Source organism: Lissotriton helveticus, chromosome 7 (genome assembly GCF_964261635.1).
Source record: "Lissotriton helveticus chromosome 7, aLisHel1.1, whole genome shotgun sequence".
Lineage (NCBI taxonomy): Eukaryota > Metazoa > Chordata > Amphibia > Caudata > Salamandridae > Lissotriton > Lissotriton helveticus.
This window is the reverse complement of record NC_136068.1, coordinates 1,407,805,516-1,407,828,386: the sequence shown is the minus strand read 5'-3', so window position 1 is coordinate 1,407,828,386 and position 22,871 is coordinate 1,407,805,516.

The following is a 22,871-nucleotide window of genomic DNA, read 5'->3' as shown; positions in this document are numbered from 1 at the left end:
TTGCTTTACTGGAAAATTGTCACATTTGGGCGGTGGCCGCCTTTATATGGCATTTGAAGCGCTTCGATCTTTATTTGATTTAGTTCCGAGAACAACTCTGTGGCAGGTGCTTGCTGGAATGGGGGTTCCAAAGTATTTACTAGATGTAAAAATAAGACTGCATACCAATAATATTGCCCAGGTTAGATGTAGGGCCCTGGGAGAGCTGAATGATATAGGTCAAGTAAACTGGGATGTTTGGAAGGGGTGTGTTCTTGCCCTGACCCTGTTTACCTTGTTTATTGACAATCTATTTGTGTAGTGTGAACATGACGCCCCAAGGTTAGTGAATGTCATGCTTCTGGCACTCCTGTTCCCTGACGATACAGTCATGATCTAAAACTCGCCCATGGGGCTTCAAAAGCTATTGGATCAGTTTGAGTGCTTCTGCAAATAGAGGGGCTTAGTGATTAACATCGGAAAAACAAAGTGGATGTTTTTCAACTCCAATAAATCCACTAGAGCCAATCCTTCGCTTAATTTTGCTTAATGGGGTATTGCCGGAGAATGCCCTCACATGCGATCACTTGGGAATAACTCTTTTGGAACACTTAGAATGGCAACTCCAAATTAATAAATGCAGACAAAAATTGGAGAATAATCAGGGGTATTGAGAAGATGCAGAGAGGTTCCTGATGTTGTCCGATTTCACCAGCCTGAATGTGTAATCTCCAAGCTCTTGGGGCAACTCTTTACGTTGCAGAGCTTTAGGGACACAAGAAGGCAATAGCTTTGCCATCAGCTCAAAACCGACTGATGCGATCACTGGCCAACTTCCCTGTTAGTACTCTGCTAGTTCCTCTAAGATTAGATCTAGATTTAAAATCAGTTACTAACAAGATAGGATTGAACCCTGTCTTGTACTGGAAAAGACTGTGGCCAACCCAAGACGTGGTATCCTATTGGCAGGGCCTAGTGAAGATTTTAGAAATCCAGAGGGCAAATAATATTCCCTGGTTTAGATATATTAAAGCATGCCTTCTTCAGATTGGGTGTAAGCGTTTGTGGTCAACCCCGAGGAGGTATCTAAAGCAATGATTAAGAATATGTACTGGCAATATATACATGGATCCCGTCTATGGCATTTCATCCTCGGCACTCTTACAGTATCATTCCTAGAACATAAAGATGATTATATTCTGGGAGACTTTTCAGATGAGATTGAACCTGCACAAGCCGAGTCTCTCTACTTGAAATTTCATTTTGGAATCTTGCTGCTCTATTCTTTTATGGTGAATGGCAGCAAGATCTCAAGGAGGTAGATGGTTGATGTTCTTCCTGCTCCAAGGCCATGGAAATGGTGCAGCATGTTTTATTTTTTTGTCCAGCTTATTCTGGTTATACAGGAAAATGTATTCTTCCCATATGTTGAAATCTGGGTATTAGCAATTATAGAGAGGTGATTTGAATCCTGAAAAGTGACACCAGGCAACCCATATTGTTTGCAATTTCATGCTTTTTGACATGTATGTGGAGTGCTAGGAAAAAACAAGTACCGGTGTAGTATATCCATATATGTCTCATTTAATGTTTCCATTAAGTTTGTAGTGCTCAGAAGTATTTGGTATTTATTAGGCACTCCTTTGGCGGATACTCTGGGTATTGTATGTTTTATTCCATGGTCTAGTTGGTATCTGGCTTACACTGATACATTTTTGTTCTAAGGATTATATTAGATCTTGGTATTGTATTTCTATGTTGTGTCATGGCATTGGGTTACCCTGGGATACTGTTGTTGTGTTATGATGCAGCTGGGCTCTGGACTCAGGTTCTGGAATGTAACGAGGAGGAAATAAAGAGATTCCAGGGCGTGGCTGGCAGTTGAGTTGGTGAGCTCCCAGGGGCCATTCCAGATATCTTCAATAAAAGGTTAAACCACCAAAAGGGAGATTTGTCTTCTTAAAAATGGCAATGAGGATGAAATCTCCCCAAAGAAGTTACACCAATTGATGGCATCTTACTCCGGATAACTTCAAGATATCAGCTAAGGAAGGTGGCCCTGGTGGCCCTGGAGCACAGAGTTTGACTATCAATGAGTCTGACGTACTCAAAGTGAGCAACACGGAATTATTGTGGGCAACCATGGTAACGCCCAGTGACCAGGTGTAGGTTGGAGATTCTTCACCTTTCAAATGAGCCCACGGCCGGAGCTGTGCTGAAGCAAAGTGAGTTCATTCTGGGATCGCATTCCCAATCCATTGACGTGCCCCGACATGCCACAATATTGAGGAAGTGCGACGTTCCGTTGTTTTCGTTCTAGTGTACTGAAAGGACGAGTTGGCATTGTGTCGGTGTGCTCTGATGAGTGTCGACGTATCGTCATTTTTAGGATGTGCGGTGTTTCGGCATTGTGTCCTGCAAGAACTACACTGCTGTATTCTTCTGAGCGGTTGGTTGGCACAGTTGCTCTTCACCTGTTGCGGCGTTGCTCTGCTGGTTGATTCTTTTGCAGCATCAATGACGGGAATGCACACCATAGAAGTAAGTTCAAGACTGTAGAGTGGGGCATTGCTGTGCTGACACCAGATTTCTGGAGTAATAATCTGGTTTACTTTAGTGTCCCTGCAGTAAGGCATCGAAACGTGTGAGGATACAAGGAAAGCATCACAGTTGTACACTGGCACTCCTAGGGAAAAAAAGGACACTACAGAATATTCTTCCACCTCCTTGTTTTTTACAAGAACCAGGATCACCCCTCTTGGATTGGGAGGATTGTAAAGAATTGTTCATAACATACATTGATGCTATTGGGGGTAATGTGTTTATTGTGAAAAGAAAGTTTGCTATTTAAAAAAATTGTTTGGGTGTTGAGGGAAGGAAACTATTAAATACGTTACCTAAACCTGTGCATTTAGTGAACTAAATTGCAAGCACTATTAATGCTTATTGATCATTACTTTTAGACTATACAATGAATTGCATTGAAAGTATTATAAATAGCCGAATAAGGATATACAAGCCAACCATATCATACCCACCCTCACAATATATACATCTTCAATACAATACAAGCATAATATTATAACTCAGTCCCCAACATAACTACATGTACAATGACAAACTACTGCTGCCAAGCTATAGTTAGGCCTACCACATCCAACCAAATAACACCCCAACATGAACTACCATTAAACAATCTTGAAAATAAATGAAAGATCTTAACCCACACTAACAAGACCTAACCACCCACATCCACATACTCCTAAAAAGCCTAAATAAAAACTTTAAAATGGTCTTAACTTCTCCATTGAACAGAAATAGGGAACCGCTCTCAACACAAAAAGAATCCACCGTAAATAACAAATAGACTCTCATCCAGTAGAAAAAAATATAAATTTTACAAAACCTGAATAACAATTGTTTCAAAATATCTCTAAAAATGTATTAAAATGTCTAAAAATGCTAAACAATGTATTGAAGTATTGAACAAATGTACATTTTATAGACAATGTTGGACACTAAAGGGGTTACATTTTCTATCCCCACTTCAATATCAACCATTTTGGAGAGGAGGTGTTACACCCTCAAAGAGCAAGATTTATTACTCCCACTCCAATGTAAACAATTTTGGGGGGCGTGCTGGGCAATAAAGGGGTTACATTTACTATTCCCACTCCATTCTAAATCATTTAGAGGAAAGTATTGGACAACAATAGGGTTACATTTGCTGTAGTGTAGTTCCAATCCAATCCAATCCAAAAATTCTTTATTTCGGCCATATAGACCATAAAAGATACAATAAAAACATTCCAGATTACAAAACATTCCCTTGTTCAGAACACATACATTAAAATTACATCCCTTTGGGGGTCTATACATGAGAGGAAGAACATTGCAGTTCATGTCAATGTCAGTCTTTTAGTAATTTAATCCTTATCTGCCACATGGCCATTATGAATTTGGCAACTGCAAAAACTATGTGGGGCAAGGTGCTGGTTTTCAATATTCTAAATGAATGCAGATGGCTCCTTATGCCCAGGTTCCTACATAGTGGCACACGCCAGTGTTTCCTAGGCCTATTATAGGCTGGGCAGAAAAACATAACATGAATTTCCTCCTCATCATGATTTCTGCACCCTGGACAGATTTTGTCATCAGTCTTTGTCCATTTGCAAGTAAAAGTTTTAATAGGTAGGGTGCCCAACCTCCATTGAATGAATAGTTTTCGTGCTAAAATAGGGAAAATAATATCTATAAAACCCTAAATTGATAAGAATTTTTGGAGTCCAAGAATCGCTCTGTTAAAATGCCGTTTTTGGGTGCTGATACCAAAGTGGATAGACTTTTTTCCTTGTATATTTCCACCAAGCTTTTACGGGAAACCCTTTGGCAGCCTTGTTCGGGAGCATCCCATAGCTCCTGGAGTCTCAAACGATACAGTTCTTTCTTGATGAAGACCAACCAGGAAATTCTGTCGCACTTGTTTAGGTTTAATACATGAATGAGATCTTGCCTATAATGGGCAAGCTCACTTGTAGACCAAAGCCTGTGCCAGAATCTTAAAGGCTTTTGTTCTAGGTCCTCAGCAATAGAAGGGAGACCCAGATCAAATCTCAAGAGAAGCAGGGGTGTGCCACGGGGGAGGGCTAGAAGACGTCTCAGGAAATTATTTTCTACACTGAGAAGTTCTGTCCTTGCTTTGTGCCCCCATAGCTCGCTACCATAAGAAGCAGCCTCTTTTGCTTGGGTTTTGTACATTTCTATTGCCGGGCTGATGGGTTTGAAGGTAGAGGTGTTTGCAACCTTCAGAATTGCGCCGGACAATTGAGAAAGCTTAAGCCGGGATCTTAATATTTGGGGGTTCCAAGATAGGTTCTCATGTAGTGTTACACCTAGGTATTGATAGGTTTTTACCCTCTCTAATCTTGCTGAGCCCAGAGATGGGTTAGGTCTGGTTTTAGAGGAGGGGTTAAATATCATAAATTTGGTCTTCTCTGCATTGATCTCAAGACCATATTGTTTACAGAAGAGACCAAATCCATCTAAGATCCGCTGGATCCCCATTGGTGATTTGGAAAGCAGGAGGGTGTCGTCGGCGAACATAATAGCCGGCACCCTCCTGCCTGCCAAAAATGGAGCGTCGTTGTCCCTAACATTGTCAAGATGGAATATGACACTGTTAACATACAGGCAAAACAGGGTTGGTGCCAAGACACAACCCTGTCTTACCCCTCTGAGGACTGAAAACCTGGACGACAAGGCTCCATCCCTCCCACACCTAACCTGTGCAAAATTACCAGTGTGAAGCCTAATTATAGCATGTAGCAGGTGGGCGGGGACACCCAACTCCTTTAGGACCTCCCACAATTTCTTGCGGGGGACCAGGTCAAAGGCTGACCTTTTATAGACAATGTTGGACACTAAAGGGGTTACATTTTCTATCCCCACTTCAATATGAACCATTTTGGAGAGGAGGTGTTACACCCTCAAAGAGCAAGATTTATTACTCCCACTCCAATGTAAACCATTTTGGGGGACGTGCTGGGCAATAAAGGGGTTACATTTACTATTCCCACTCCATTCTAAATCATTTAGAGAAAAGTATTGGACAACAATAGGGTTACATTTGCTGTAGTGTAGTTCCTATATTCCCAATAGACTCTGCGCATTGGAATAATATATCCTATAGATTTGACATAAGACTTATGTCTACTAGGTCTCTATTGAATATACTAAACTTAATTGTGAGTGCCAGCTAGCTAAGAGGTCACAAGAAACTTTCTTGAATTCACAAGAAGGGATTAGTTTCTGACAACCGCATAAACATGACAACTTTGTTTCACAAGAATAAGAAATATATCTCTAGAGTCGTGGGAACAATAGATAAATATTTTACTCAGTCAATCGTGCATGCTTTGTTTCAACAGAGGTGCAGAGAAATAGAGAGACGGGTGTTTTCAATAAAAGGATTTATTGAACAGTCTTCATTCTCATGCAAGTAAAGTGAACTGCTACAATCATAATGCAGGCTTTATAATGCGTACAGCGAGAATAGAATTATAAAATAATACTGTAAAAGCATTGTATGGTTTTTAAACCATATAAAAGTACATACATAAATAACAATGACTAAAAGTACTCAACTGGTGCTTCTAAAATACGCCACCCCAATGTATCTAACCTAAGTCTAGTACGCGGGAGGGAGTAAGTATTTGTGCATCGTAGGTTTGGTTTTCTTTGCCAAGAATCTATCCAAGATTTCTCTTAGGTGCTAATCAGCTTCATACCTTTAGTTTTAGAATGAGGGAGGTCGGGTATCTCTTGTCTCGGGACTCGATTTCCCAACACCCCGCAAGGGGAGCTTGGAAACACTGGAGCTGGATTCTTGCCGAGATAAATGCAGCCTCTCGATCAGTGTGTCAGCTGGAGGGTCGGCTTCCTTCGGCACTTGCTGTAGCAAACTGCGTCGGGCAAGTAGATAGTTGAACTGCTGCGAACCACCGTTTTTTGCTAGAGCAAGCGAAGGCATATTTGTAACTTGAAGGTACCCAGTTTGATGTAAAGCCGGGCATAATAACGTCAGGAAAGAACCCCTAGGGAATAGTAGTTCTTTGTAAAGTACATGAGTTCTTGGACAAATCAATATTCAAGCAAGGGGAGGTCCCTGACTGCTTAAGCCGATTTTCCAAGAAATCGTTCTGACGTTTTGGTACGGGTGGAAGTTGCCATGCCTGTATTTGGACTGCATGGGCTATGTCTAAATATGGGTATGATTTCTATGACTATATTAGGGCAATGTAAATTGTACCTATATAAGGGCTAGAATCTGGAAACCTTGCTTGGGTCCTAAAACGCCATACAACACCCACTCCACTTTATTATGTTCGACATTACTAAATTCTAAGCATATAAAACATATCTAAAGCATGATGTGTTAAAACTCCACCCAAAATACATAAGAATGCATTCAAAAAGGTTGCACATGTGGGTAATCTGGGTGTCGCTGGTGAGTGGACTTGCCATATCAGAGCAGAAGGAGCAAAAATAGTATTCCTGCTACGAGTCCCAAATGAGAGGCTGGCCGCCAAACACAGAGTGCACGAAGTTTGGAAATATGCCGAGGACTGCTCAAAACGGTGCTAACAGTCCTGAAAAAACAGTCTTAAATAAATGTACAATACCACTGGTATCAGACATGTTTAAGATACATCTCAACATTTCTGCGAAATGTATACGGCAGTTTGTTGATAAAAGGGCATGTATCTCTGCAGAAGACCTTGCAACTTGTAGTTCATACGTCTCTTTGGACGATGTCAGTGGCACAGTTTTTTGTAAAAGAATGGCTTTCCTTCTGCTTAAAGTATCATTTCATATAGAAGAGATGTTCAGTGAAAGCCATAACGTCGACTCCCCGTCTGTCTTAGTTTTAGGAAACAATACTTGCATACAGCAAGTGACCCTGGCTGACACAGTTACGAGTTAGGCTATTCCTGGCAATATTCCACAGCAGCTGTGATCATTCAACATAATATAGCTTCCATTAGAAAACTGCCTAAAAATTGAATCGATCACTGCAGATGGAGAACCTTGTAGGGGGCAGGATAAGTTGGTCGAATTACCATTGCAGGGTAAGTTAATACCCTGACAGAAAGTGTACCGCTTAGTGCGCTATTGCAGTTTGTACCACTAAGAAATACTTCTTTTCCCCCACTCCAACATCTGTGTGTATATGGTAATTCCCAGGTTGACTTGATGTGTTCTTTACCCAACCTTTCATATACGTGATTTGTTTATCTGTAAGGTTAAGTACAGAAAACAAATACCTGATGTTGATTAGACACCATGGCACATATCCAGAACGAAGATTTTGTAACGTCCAACCTAAAAGCATTATAGAACGTAATTGTGACTGTCCATGCTGTAGCATGAGCAAGTCCTGTTCCATTATGTCTATGGCAGAGGATACTATGCTGTCCAAAGAATAAATTCTGGATGACAGAGTCGTTAACCCATTGTCAACTACAGAGAGATATTTCTCTAAATGAATACGATCAATTTCTTGTATTCGTTCTGCAGTCTCTGCTTGTGTCGTTTTCCAAGCTTCATTATAAATGGCATATATACCTGCGTATATAAAATGTTTATGACGTCGTTTCGCAGGACCTTGTAAGAAGTCCCTTAAATCAACGCCATCTTTAAGTAAAGATAAGTGTTGTTTTACCTCTGTTAGTGTGGATTTTTGTAGCCACTCAAGGCACAGTTTTTCTACACTGTATGTTCTTACTATCCCTTGATGTTGTCTTTGGACATATCTTGGTTCTGCCTGGTGTATATGAACCCTTGTGTCTTGTCCAGGAATCTATCTTGACAGTTGTTTGTGTCTGTGGGCCAGATTAACTATTTCTTCCAATCAGGATCAGTTCTTTTTTTAAATAAGATTGTTTTACGTCGACCACCCCCTCTGTAGTGTTTGTACTATCAGGTGTAGGTGTAGGTATAGACAGTTTGTTAAAATCTTTTATCTTAGCTAGGCCAAGACAGGATGTCTGTTGGACAATGTCGTTCAAAAACATTATTTGTTCAGGGATAATGCAGGCTCAAAATAAAGCTTCTAATCCCTGCATCTGATAGTCTTTTGTGCCCCAGACAGTTTTTGTCTCAATGTTGTCTCTCCGAAAGTCAAAACCTAATGTGGACAGCTGGGCATAAAAGGCCGCTGAATAAATTTGCTTAGTATTAGTCAACATCATTTTTGTTCCTGTCTTATTAACATTTTTAAAGTAAAACATTTCTGGATTTGAGACATTAAAACCTGAGAAGTATGGCACATTTTTCATAGAATGTTTTTGAGCTACCCTTTGGTGGTGTTGGACAATGTTCCCATTCATTAAAAGTATAAACATGTCTAGGGTTTACAGATTTGTGCAACAAATGATGACCATAGTGATTATAACAGTACATTTGTTCATAATCTGATGAACCATCTAAGTATTCATGTTTTGTAAATTTTGTAGGCATCTCTAAGTTTGACATCATATTATTAACAGTCTCAAAGTCTCAATCATCAGAAAATGTGCTGGGTGAAACAAAGTCACTCAAGGAAAACTTGAATTGATGTAGAATCTTCAACAGCTCTGCAGGACCAAAGATGTCATAATCACTTCTGTCCCAAGCTATACCACCAGGTATAGGAACGACTGTGATGTTCACTGATGTCAAGTCTCTTTGTTCATGATGAGATGATTTGTGTGGCTTGAGCAGTAAGTTGATGTTATTACTTGCTGTTTCCTTTTTACTATATCTTCCATTTATCAGCATTCCCAAACTTAATACAAGAATTAGCCAAATTCGGTTAAAAAGTATGCCTAGCACAATTCAAAGTTCAACCCATGGTGAAACCAGATAAGTTTTTTCAAGTTGATGAAAAAGTTCTGTTGCTTGTTCTTTAAATGTTTTATTTGCTGGCGTCATTTCAGGTTCACTGGGATCCTCGGAAAACGTATCAAAGTTCATTAACTAGCCTGATGCAGTTCTGTCAATTGTAGGTATTGCATCAGGATTAATTGAAATCACTGGAGCTACTGGATCCCTTGTCATATTAGTATAGTCAGATGCTACATCAATGTAGACAGGTATTTCTTGACAAACTGTTATTTGAGTCTCAAGAGGCACAAGTTCCATGGCTTTATTGCTTAGTCCTTCTTTTTGCACTGCACATTCTTCAAAGGTGATGAGTCTCTCAGTTTGAACCTATTGGATAGTAGCCACATTTGGTTGTCTGCTACATCTTCGAAGTCTACTTGGCCTACTACTTATGATTGGCTACATGATGTGGTTTTACCAGGTCAATGGATACAAACCTGTTCTCCTTTCTTCAAGCAAGGGGCGGCAGTAACACTGTTCTTGATCTGTGGATTGCTAGCACAGGTATTGGTTGTCTGTAAGAAGGCCCAAATTCCTGCTTGTCCGTTTTCTTTTCTCTGAATAGACCCCCATCTTTGGCATCCAGACAGGCCTTGCTGGGACGGGTGGTTTCCCTTCAGTGGTTGATGGCCTCTGCAATGTGTTGCTTTGACTTCTCCTTGTTTCATTTAAGTCCTGCAAAACAGTCAAACGGTCTGTGATATCAAAAGGTTTTTGTTCTACCTCTGAAATCCTAGTACCAAAAAGGATTTCATATGGAGTGATTCCACCCAGAGAACTTCTTGGCAGATTATTTACACTACGTTGGACACTTATTAGATGTTTGACCTACCCGTCACCCAAGCCTAATACCCTAGCTGTTATAGATTGCTTTATGTCCCGGTTTTTTCTCTCCACTACCGAATGTCCCTCAGGATGAAATGGACTGGAATACCGCAATGCAACGCCGAGATTGGCCATGGCCTCCTTGTAAGCTTTGGAGCTAAACGCAGGACCCTGGTCAGAATGTAACATGCCGATAAAGACTCGCAAATCTTTTATAACAGTTCGAGCGTCAGCCGAGCGCTGAGGCCATATCCAAATGAATCTGTCCTATTAGTTGTGGGACCGCATTTGTCCATAGGGATGTTTGCGTGTAGATAGTCTAATGCTGTCTAACAACGGTGTCTGTACTGGGCTGGCTACACTGTAGTCAGGTATGTGGTGGCGTTCTTTGCTGCAATCTCTGTTGGAGTCGTAGCTATTAATTGTAAATTCATGAATGTGGGCATTCATCCCTGGCCACTAGTATGTCTCCTTTAATTCCGGTATGGATTTACAAATTCTTTGATGTATCAGACCCTCTGCCAAATGTGCTTTGTGTATCAAAGCTACTCTACGTTTCCTATTTGGAATTACTTTATCCCCCACTCCAGGGATTGGAGCAAAAGGAACGGAGATGGCATCAATTATGTATGAATATTCGAGTGGATAATTTTGAGGTAACGCTGCACCACTGCCTTTTTTTTTTGCAGAGTTTTATATAGCGCGAACTAGAACCGAACCAAATCAGTTATCAGAGCACTTTACATAGCACCAGTTACGTTACATGAGGACACACTTTCATTTTTAGGCACGGGGAGATTAAGTGATTTGCCCAGAATCACAGGGGGTTTTTGGCATTGTTACCGAGACTCGAACCCAGATCCCCAGGTCCGAGGTCGAGCGCCTTAGCCGTTAGGCCAACCCCTCTCTCCTTTGCTTGTGACATTGACAGCTAGCATTATTTCGCCGTCTATTTTCATTTTTGAACGAGTGATTGCAGCTACGGAAGCCATTTGCACACCTGCCTTTGCGGCTTCACCAGCCAATTAATTCCCTGCAACGTGAACGCCATCACATTGATGACTCGGTGTATGAATCTCGTGAGTCTTTTGTAGTTCTTTCTGTAATTGAACTACTTGTTCCCAAAGCAACTTATGCTTGATTGTGCCTCCTTTTGCATCTTTGAAACCGTTTTGAATCCAGTTCTGCAAGTATTAATCGAAAGATTGAATGCAGTAATAGGAATCGCACACTATGAGTGTGGGAAGTTCGCGATCAGTATTTTCAAGCGCCATTTTGAATGCTTGTAGTTCAGCTCGCTGAGCTGTACAATCCCCGAGAGATTGTTTTTTTGTTACCAACGATTGCGCATGCAGCACTATAAGCTTGTTTACCCCCAATTGCGGGCTGTGCTGATCCATCTGTATAAATTAAACATTCGTACTGTTCTAGAGGCAAAATCTCAGTGGGCAGAGGACATTCTTGTTCGTATGGTAGAAATTCTTGAGTTTTCAAATAAGGGTCAAAAACGTTTTCTACATCTGTTGCAGCAAGAAAATAATCCATTGCATCCATCTTGGATGTAAAGCCTTTGCATTCGGAATGCTTGCTATTGTCACTGCCTCTAAGGCAGGTACAGGAGTAACGACCATTATGCACTTACCCTGTGCGAGGGCTCTTTCTTGTGCTAGTCCAGTTTGAACCGCTGTCAGAATTTTTTCTGTAGAGCTGAATTTCATTTCAGCTTGTTTGTACAAGTGTGATTTATAAGCAATTGGTACTTTCTCCCCTTCATTGAAGGTTAAGTACGTGAATCCACAGATTCCTGGGATGATTCGGATTACAAGATTGGGTACGTTTACGGGGGTCTGTAAATGTGTTGTTGCTAACATGTCTGTTTGCACTGAACGCAAAATTTCAGTATGTTTCTCAGTCCAATTAGTTGTTTTGAAATCAGGTTTGATTAATTTGAAAAGAGGTTTAACCCTTTCTGCGTAGTTTAGCATGTATGTTCTTCCAAAATTCAGGAAACCTAGAATTGACTGTAAGTTTTTCAGCGTTTTTTGAGGTTGGAGCAGCACACACTTTTCTAAAAAGTTGGCTGCCAGGCTTTTGCCTTCACTTGATAACTCGTATCCTAGAAAAAGGACACTGGTGTGGGAGCACACTGCTTCACCTCCCAGCAGGTTCGCCCCTAGGCATCATGGTAGATGCAGTTCGCCAAGTGTGTATACTTGCAAAGTCTCTCGAGTGTTTCACCAGGTGGGTGCAGATTAGTGCTTGCCATCTCTGGACACGTGTTTCTGGATTATTATCCGTCATCAGCAGAGATTAGGCATAAGATTATTTGGGGTTGCCGAGCAGGCTGCCGTATTCTTGGGTCACAGTACCTCTCCAGGCGCGCAGGTGCCTCTCCACAAGCTCGTCAGCTCAAAGCGGCTGGAGGGAGCCTTTAAACAGGAAACTGGTGTGGGAGCACACTGCTTCACCTCCAAGCAGGTTCGCCCCTAAAAGGACGTTGAGTAAGTATGTGCTGAAAATCCGTTTCTTTTGTGGAATTTGCGGATTTTTGGCAATTTCGCGGTCCGCGAATCCCGCAAATTTGCCCAAAATCCGCAATTCGCAAGCTGGCAGATTTTTTTGCTTGGTCGCGCTTCAAAAATACTATCTCGCGTGCACGGCGTTGTCTTACCGTGATTCTGAGTTCGCCGAGTTGTTTTTCCTCCCGGTTTGTGTGCGCTGCGCCATTTTGGATCTTGCTGCGTGATTGCGCGAGAGTTTTTCGACCGCCAGTACGTCATTGCGGCCCGCCATCTTGCACAGCGAGAGTTTGACAACGCGAGTACGTCATAAGGGCCCGCGATCACGCATCGCGGGAGTAAATAATTGCGAACACGTAGATGCGGCGCGCAGCTGACTTCCGGCGGGAGATTTGAACAGCTCGCTTTCCCGAACTTGCAAAAATTGCAAATCTGCACAAGAAATCCACCGCAGGCAGCATAAACCTCTGAAAATGATGAGTTTGATCAGAATAAATCCTCAGATTGACATTTGGCTGCTTTTTTTTGTTCAAGGATTCCATTTTTGGGGGGTGGGAGGAAGGAAGTGCCCTAGAGTCTCCATCTTCCTGTTCCTGTCCAGCAGGCTCCTCCCTGTGCTTTGTTCATGTCCTGGTCACTTTTCATTTGGATCTGGAGCCGGAAGGATTACTTTTTGTGGCTGCTGCTGGATATTTGTATTTGAGGACTTTTTGTACTTTGGATCACTTTTAGATTTGAGATTTTACAAGTAAGTTGGTGTGGTTTGTTTGGGGCATTGCAGTTGCTGCAACTACAACTTTAAAACTTTTTCACAACTTTAAAAAAAATATATTGTGGGCAGCCACAGTATCCAGAAGGCCCAGGGTTAGTCATGGGTGCATGATACAACTGTTTCTGTGAGTTTTGTTGAACTTAAATCTCATTTATGTCATGGAATTTTAGCTCACTGTTATATGTGGAATTTTTTTTGGGGGGGGGGGGTGCCTGTAACGCCACACTAGCCAGTAGGCCCAGGGGTAGTGAGTGGTGCATGGACCAAGTCTTTCTGTGGGGTGTCTTGAATTTAAACATCATTGAGGGCATGGATGGCATTGGATTGTGGTGATTTGTGTGTGTTTTTCGACTTTTTGGGGTATTATTGGGGCCTGGCCATGTGGGTGGGGGCCATTTTGAGGCCTGGCCATGTGGGTGGGGGTCAAGGGGCCATTTTGAAGCCAGGTAGTGTGCTCAGGCCTGCACCCAGTTTGCCTTGCTTTCATACATTATGCCCAGGGCTACTCAGTGGTGCATGGACCAAGTCTTTCTGTGGTGTGTCTTGAATTTAAACATCATTGAGGACATGGATGGCATTGGATTGTGGTGATTTTTGTATGTTTTTTGACTTTTTGGGGTGTTGTTGGGGCCTGGTCATGTGGGTTGGGGCCATTTTGAGGCCCGGTCCAGGCAGGGCCTGGCCATGTGGGTGGGGGTCAAGGCACCATTTTGAAGCCAAGCAGTGTGCTTTGTGCCAAAGGCCTGCACCCAGTCTGCCCTGGTTTCATCCATTATGCCCAGGGGTACTCAGTGTGGTTCATGGACCAAGTCTTTCTGTGGGGTGTCTTGAATTTAAACATCATGTAGGGCATGGATGGCACTGGATTGTGTTGATTTGTGTATGTTTTCAAATTTTTTAGGGTGGTGTTGGGGCCTGGCAATGTGGGTGGGGGCCATTTTGAGGCCTGGTCCAGGCATCGCCTGGCCATGTGGGTGGGGGTCAAGGCAAGGGAAATTTTGAAGCCAGGCAGTGTGCTTTGTGCCAGAGGCCTGCACCCAGTCTGCCTCCTTTCATCCATTATGCCCAGGGGCACTCAGTGGTGCATGAAACAACTCTCGCTGTTTGGTCTCTCTTCTATTAATGTAAATATCCATTTTTGATTAGAAATAATTGCAATTTTTATTTTTGGTCTTTCCGTTTTTGGGTGTGTTGTAATAATAATAAATGCCTAATTGCAAATATTAATTCAAGCACGACATATGCACCATTTATTTAACTGATGTTCCTCTGGCTTCCTTTGCTTTTTGGTGCACAAAGAGAACCACGATTCATCCTCATTGTTCATCATCAGTGCCAGGAAGAAGTCCTGCTGCGGTTTGTGCAGCACGTCACGTGACGTCACGTGTGGCCACAGACAACTCTGCAACTCGTGCAACTGCGGCCTGCTGTTCTGACATCTGAAGAAGATGGGCCCAAAGAAAGGTGGCCATAGCTCCTCTACCAAGAAAGTTGCCAGTGTCACTGCCAGTAAGAAGGAGCAGAAGAAGCAAGTGGCACCACTTACCAAGGAGACTGGTGTGCCCACAGACACTTTTTTTGGGGAAAAAAAACTACGCCTGCAGCAGCGGGGTCCGCCGGGGACCAAGCTGGGAGCAGCACCTCCGCTTCATTGGGCTCAGTGCCACCACGCCAAGTTAGGTCCAAGGCCATAAGTGCTACAGAGGCAGCCACTTTAATTGCTCAATCACCATCGACCAGTGATGTTGGCTCATCGCAAGAAAGTTGCATCCAATCAACGCAGGGTGTAACTCATCTGACGAGTGTTCAACAACCACAGCCGCAATGACAACCACAGGTGCAACTAGTACAAGCGCAAGTACATGCGCAAGGAGAGGCGCAAGTAGAGGTGCAAGTAGAGGCGCACGGAGAGGCGCATGGAGAGGCGCATGGAGAGGCACATGGAGAGGCGCCAGGAGAGGCGCATGGAGAGGCGCAACTAGATGCGCATGGAGCGGCACAACTACCCACAATGCTTGTTCCTCCAGAATTAGGGGCACATCAGGAACTCGAGATTCAAGCGGAGGTATCATCCGAGGAAGCCACTCCTCCTGATGATGATCCATTGTCTACCAGATCCCCAGCAAGAAAAAGGTCATGGAGGACTACTACAAGTACTTCTTCAAGCCCCTTTCCTTCTGATGATCTTGATGTTGATTGGAACCCACCAATGAAGTCTGAGAGTGAGGTACGCCATGAGCCGTCAAAGGCAGCTAAGCCTAAAAGGAAGGTTCCCGCAAGGGTTTCACTTATGGGTGATGATGACGAACAAGAAGTGCTGATAAACAGTCTGACGATGACCCAGTCATCACAGTCATCACTCCAGCCCCAGCGGGCATGCAGCAGACAGACATTTTGACCCTATCCCGAATAGCTGCTGAGCAGCGTGGCACTGGTACCACCACCAACGCAGTTAACTACTACACCAACACGACCTACAGCATCCATATTTTCACCTCAGAAGGGCCGGCAGGGACCTCCATCCAGCTCGACCTCCATTACCTCAAGTAGTGGTGCTGTAAGTGCACAACAGAGTCAAATTCAGCCACGCCCATCCTCCACTTCATCTGGCATTGAAAGTAGCACCTCCACCACCAGCAGACATCTCCAATCCCCAGTTTGGGACTTCTTTAGTGTTAGCAAAAAGGTGGAAAACATGGTCGTTTGTTCGATTTGTAAAACTGTAGTTAGTCGGGGTAACTATGGTACCAGAGGCCAGAGAGGTCATCTCCAAAAACACCACACTATCACTTGGGAGGCGCACCTAAGGAAGATCCAGGATGCCAAAAGAACAACAAATCCAAATGTATCCATTCATATTGCATCTGATGATGACGATGGGCTGATCGTTCAGGGGGGAAGTGAAGAAGCGACAGACATTTTTTCTGGTACACCCAGTACCCCTGGCAGCGGCACTGCATTGGTAGCACCCACACCCTCTACCCCAGCAACATGTATGAGGCACACTAAGAGTCTGGGAGAGACACCAATGTGAACAAGTACATCACTGTGCCTAACTGGGTTTAAGAAGTCTGCATCATCATCATCATCACGTATGAAAACGATCAAGACCACCATTAAAAGCATGTTTTGGTCAGATAAGCCATTTGAACGCAGCCACCCAACGGCACGTCTTTATAATGCAATGCTGGCTAAAATGTTAGTGCTGGACCTTCTCCCTTTCCTTTTGTGGAATGGGTGAGTTTTCTAGAATTTGTGACAACAGTCAGCCCTAAATGGAAGGTTCCTAGCCGGTTCACACTATCCACCTGACAAAATACATGTGGACCAGTAGCCAAGCCCTTGATTACATGTGCATCACTGCCCACTGGGTCTCTTTTACAGGGGTTAGAGACAAGTTATATGCAGGTGTTGACACGGACACAGTTATTCAAGCTACTCGGAAACATGCAACAGTAGCCATGTTTGCCATGAAGAAATCTCATACTGCATTAAACATTTTGGCGGAGTTTAACAGTAAGGTCTTTCAATGGCTGCATCCAAGAAACCACATGATTGGTTATGTTTCCAAGGATAATGGCAGTAATATAGTTAGGGCCATGAATGATGGTGGCTATTTCAGAGTGCCGTGTTTGGCGCACAGTATTAACATTGTTGTTCAAGATTTCTTGAAAAAAGAAAACACAGTCAGCACGTTACTGACCACCTGCCAAAGAATCTGCACACATTTCAGCCATTCTTTTAAGGCCCGGAAGCAGCTGAGGAACATGCAACGTGACCGTAGTCTGCCAGTCAGCGGACTCATCCAGGAGGTGGTAACACGTTGGAACTCAACCTTCTACATGCTTGAGCGTCTGTCTGAGCAGTGCTTGGTAATCAATGAGTATGTCTTTGCACTGGGTTCTACTATGAAAGACATGACGCTAGAGTTGAAGGAATGGAAGCTAGTTAAAAGCCTGACAGACATGCTTCGTCCTTTTGATGTCTTCATGCATGAAGTCAGCAGGGAGGACTGTACTTTGGGCAAAGCTATCCCATTGTTGCGCATGCTAGAGCACCAACTGAAGGCGGTGTCTTCAACGTTCAAAGGTGATACTGACAAGCAAGACGCATATCAGTTGGCTGTGAGCTTATTAACAAGCCTAGTTGACAATGAAAGGCTTAAAAAAATACATACAGAACAACATAACATTTGTGCCACTATTCTGGATCCATGGTAAAAAAAGGCAGTGGCCAGCAAAGCATTCATTCCGTTTAATGAAGCAGATGTTTCAAAGTACAAACATTGGCTAGCTCTGTCAGCCACTCGGTTAGAAAAAGAGCGGCAGGAAATTGAAGGACCCGGCAGAATTACTACTGAATCAGCAGGCCATCCAGCGTCAAGGTCCACTTCTGTGGCCGAAGGCAGTCACTTTCCCTCACAGCCGTTACCTACACCAGCAATTGTATCATCATCCTCACCAGGCCCAGCCATAATATTGTCGGAAGCGGATTGGATAACTCATCAAGGGTTTGCTCATTCCAGTGCTGATGCAAAGGCCACAGATGGTACGCAAAGTGGAGCACCCCTGGAGAACTCTGAGTGGATGGTGCAGGTCTATCTGGATGACCCAACAGAGGTCTTCTTTAATCAGAACCTGTTGCTGTATTGGTATGGGAAAAGGGGTCAATGGCCACTGATCACCAACCTGGCTCTAAATTATTTGTCTTGCCCGCTCACAAGCGTGTCTTCTGTTTTCAGTGCCTCTGGTGCAATTGTAACATCAAAAAGGACCCGCCTCTCGCCCAAAAATGTGGAGAGGATAACAATGATCAAGATGAATCAGCACTTCATACCACCAGATTACAAAATACGTGAATCCACGCAGGAAGAAGAGGACACCGACTTAGGTGACGGAAGTTCTTCTCTGTTAGCTGACCTACTCCTGTCTCAATTCACAGAGTTTGAGGACGAGCTCTACTTCCCTGACACCGAGCCCTGAAACTGACATCCTTTTTTGTTGCCCTGACTTCTTATTCACTTTTACTCCTGTGTGTCTTTCTTTGTTTTGCAACTTTTACCATCCACAACAAAATTCTAATCACAACAAATCCAGCAGCAGCACTGTCTTTTTCTTATTTCCTTATTGAAGGTGCCGCTGTGTCTGCAATCCTGAAGTTCACAAGTTTACAACTCAGTCATGCTCCTCTATACTCCTCCTCCAGACTTCCCCTATCCATATCCCTCAAGACAGATGGCGGGATTACGCAGAATGAAGAAACTGTCACTTTGTAGACGAGTCCCCTCAAAAGAAGTGGGACTAGAATTAGTGACTATATGGTGATTGCTGACAGGTACTTCTGAAATTGACACAAGAGTTTGCCCTGTGGGCCTTCAATTTAAGAACAAGATGCGGACAAAAAGTGGAACAGGTAATGAATAATGAGATGGCATGCAGTGGACAGCACTGGCTGTCTGGCTCTGATGAAAGCAATTGCTGTTTGTTTGTTTTGCATGAAATGAATCATATGTCTTCTGTTATTATTTAATCTTTTACACACTCAATGTAACTCAAGTCAAGTCGACTCTGTTTTTTTTTACCATTTTTATTTCAAATTGTACTTCAACTGCAGGGGCCACTACGTTGCATATTCCAATATGCAAAATGTCCTCGGACTCACTGTTTGCCAAAATACCATGATGATGATGAGTGTTGATGATCAAAGTTAAAATATAAAGTTAAAATATATATCTTTTTTCTTTACAGTCACTCGCTGGGATGGATGGATCATTATCGTTGGTTTACGGAAGAACTATGGCCAATTCGTGAGTGGCAAACAGGTAAACCAGTCAACAACAACTACTACAGCAGAACTACATGTCTGTCTATTCGTGGTATGGAGTGGTCGAGCCAGTGTAATGTTGTTATGCCAGAGTCCAGACAGCAGTTCATGCAGCAGTTTTTTTTTTTTTAAACTCTTTATTCGTGACTGTGACAAGCATTACAATATACATTTAATCATTACACATAGTATCAGTCTTTTCCGTTTTCTGTAACTTAACTTTGGCATATCAATCCTTGCATCTATTTGTTCGTCACATCTCGTAATTTTTCCAAATAACATTTCAGTATAACATTTATTACGTGTCTGTAGAGTACTGTATCGCTCTTTTAGAACCCGTTCCCCCAACTCCCCCCTCTCTCACCCCGTCTCCTGGCTATTCCCGTGTACATAGTCTGTAAGTTGAATATATCAGTTTTATGTTTTTGTGAGAGGATACTGCAATCAATAGGCATGGTTACCGGTATATCTAGGCTAGGTAGCCGTGCATGCAGACATTCCACATACCAGGTGTGTGTTCAAACAGTATCTTCCAGTGGCATTTCTGGGTCGGCATCTTCCAACTCTATTACCATACGGTCCCAGTCCTGCGCAATAGGGTATTTGCGGTGTCCCTTCTCTTCCTCCCTACGCAGCGCCGCAGCCTCTGCCTTTCCCCATTTTAGCATGTCGGACCGCCATACTTCTACATTAGGGGGCCTGGGCGACTTCCATCTCATGGTGAGGGTTCGGAGTGCCAACAAGACAGCCAAATCTACAAATTTCAGTTGTGCCCTACAGCCCTTGGGCCTCTTCCTGTTACCTATCAGGCAGGGTAATGCACCCTCAGGGATCTGCAGAACAGTTACAGTGTATAGTGTGTTTTTGATCGTCTTCCAGTAATTACGTAGTCTCGGGCATGCCCATAACATGTGAATAATATTAGCGTCATCCTCATGACATCTAGGGCAGTTGTGGGGGGTGTCCAGGCGGGTGTGTAGATCGTGTAGTGGGGAGTAATATGAGTATTCCTTATGTGTTGGGTGCAATGTGCGCCACGCATCCACCAATCCCCACCCCTGAAGCCATGTGTTGAATGAGTCAGACAGTTTATGAACCCCTGTCGCCTGGAGGGGAGGGTGCGATCTATCTAGACCTACATCTAATATCATGTTCCAGTCCCCCCCCAAAATCCAGGGGATGTCTATCCAGTCTGCCAGGGCCCGACCCACAGTTGTAAGGAATCAGTCCTGGTCGTAGTTCGGGGCATATATACTGCCCAGGACTACCATTATACCGTCTAGTGTACCCTTTACCAGAAGGTATCGCCCTTGGTCGTCTACTTTCCTTTCCATCTCTACGAAGGGGGTACCATAGCGTACCCATATAGTGGCCCCTCTGGAGAAGGCAGAGTACGTTGTGGAAAACACGGTACCCCCCATTTCTTGCGCAATGTGTGCACCTCGGACTGTGTCAAGTGGGATTCCTGTAGGAATACGATATGTGCTCTCTGGCGAATCAAGAAGGCGTGTACTCTATGTTGCTTCTGTATCGCCCCTAACCCTCTCACATTCCACGTAACCAGCCTATACTTCCCTGTCTCTTCAGCCATATTCAAATACAGATGTCCTAGGGGGCAACATTACACATTGCAGTACGTACATTGGCCGCGTTTGCCTGAAGACGGTTCCCTCCCTTCCCCAAACCCCAACTCTGAAGGCACAGCCTCGGAACCCTGCTGTGCCGAACATGAAACTATAAAACGTAATTAAACAAGTAACAGTGCATACGCTCTTGGGGGGTCTGCTAGGCTTGAGCCATATCCAATGGACCATGCCAATCTGTGCCGCCTGCTCTACGGCGCCGCCGGGAGGGTTATCGTTTAACCAGTCATTGTTGCTGTCCGCCTCTTGGGGGGGGGGGTCCTTACCCCTGCATAATCAGTGTTGCAGTCCTGTGATGAGTAGGGGTGTGGGGTTCATGAGGTCCACACGACAGGGACAATGCATTGTGGACAGGACTAGTTCACCTCAGGAGCCCCCAGTCAGTACATAAACACATTCACGCACTCCGTCTATAGGACCTTCTTCCCCCCCACAGCCCGGCCGTGCATTCAGGTTACAATAAGGAAAAAGGATACCAGTGTGACCTGACAATTCAGATCACATCTACTGTAGTTGTTATTCCAGGGCAGTGTCCAGAAGTTCATCAGCCGCTCTGGGCGTCGCAGTCGGGAACAGCACCACACTGTTTTCCGAGTCTGAATGTACAGTGCTGTCTTCGGTGTCCGTATTTACTTGCCCACGTTCTTCCCTGAAGGAGCCTACCATCGCAATGGCATCGACTTGTCCTCTTTTCTGTTCATGAACAGGAGGTTTATGCCGTTTCGGTTCCGCACTACGTGCATTTGATCTGTTTTCCGCATGGTCCGCCCCAGCCTTGGATCCGCTGGCCGACGAGCCTTGGGTTGGGTCCAGGTCCTTCTCAATGTCCATCACTTCTAGCCACTCCTCCACGTCCGTGGGGCTGTCGAAGAAGTGGGTTTTGTTGTCGTGGATCACTTTGAGGCATGCAGGAAACAACAGGGCGTAGCGGAGTTTGGCTCTCTGGAGTCTCTTTTTGATCTCGTAGAAGGAGGACCTCTGCTTCTGCACTAGGTTGGTGTAATCCGGGTAGAGTGAGATGCGTTTGTTTTCATATTCTATAACAGATTTCAACCGGGCCTGTCTAAGCAGTGTGTCCCTGTCTTGATAGTTGAGGATCCTCACAATCAAGGGCCGTGGCGGCCGGCCCGGGCTCGGCTGGCCAGTAGGGATCCTGTGCACTCTCTCCACACAGAAGTACGGGGACAGTCCCTCTGCAGCTACATTATCCCTGAACCAGCGCTCCATAAAGTCCGTTGCGTGGGGCCCCTCTCTGCGTTCCGGCAGACCAATGACGCGGATGTTATTGCGTCTATTGCGTCCTTCCGCATCCTCCACCCGTTCTATAAGAGTTTGTACCTGATGCTGGATTTGTTGGATGGAGTCCGTGTGTTCCGCCACCGTCGGGGCGAGGTCAGTCAGCGCCAGTCCCTGGTCTTTGACTTTGTCTGACAGTTTAGCATGATCGGCTTTAAGCAGTGAGAGATTGGTAGTAAGGGAGCCCATTTGCGCCTCCATCGCAGCCCTAGAATCTCTAATTTCCTTAAGGATCAGGTCCAGTTTGTCTCCCTAGTGGCCTCCTGAGAGGGTAGAGGTCAATGCCAGAGGTGCGGAGCCACCCAGGGTCGCATCAGGAGTAAATCCCGCAGTTGTCCCATCTTTGTCATCTGACGCCTTTGCCATGGTGGCTGTTGCAGGGCAGATCCCCACCACTTCCCGAGTCATGACTACTCGGGCGTGCGTCGCCTCCCGTAGACACTCCCGTCTTCAGCAGGCAGGCAGCTTCACGAAGGTCGCGGGTATGGTACTAGTACACTTGGAGGCGCAGGTCGCATTCGCGTCTGGTCATCGCAGTGGAGGCGGTAGGGACCAGTGCACGGGTTGGACAGGCAGGGGCCGCCGCTTTAC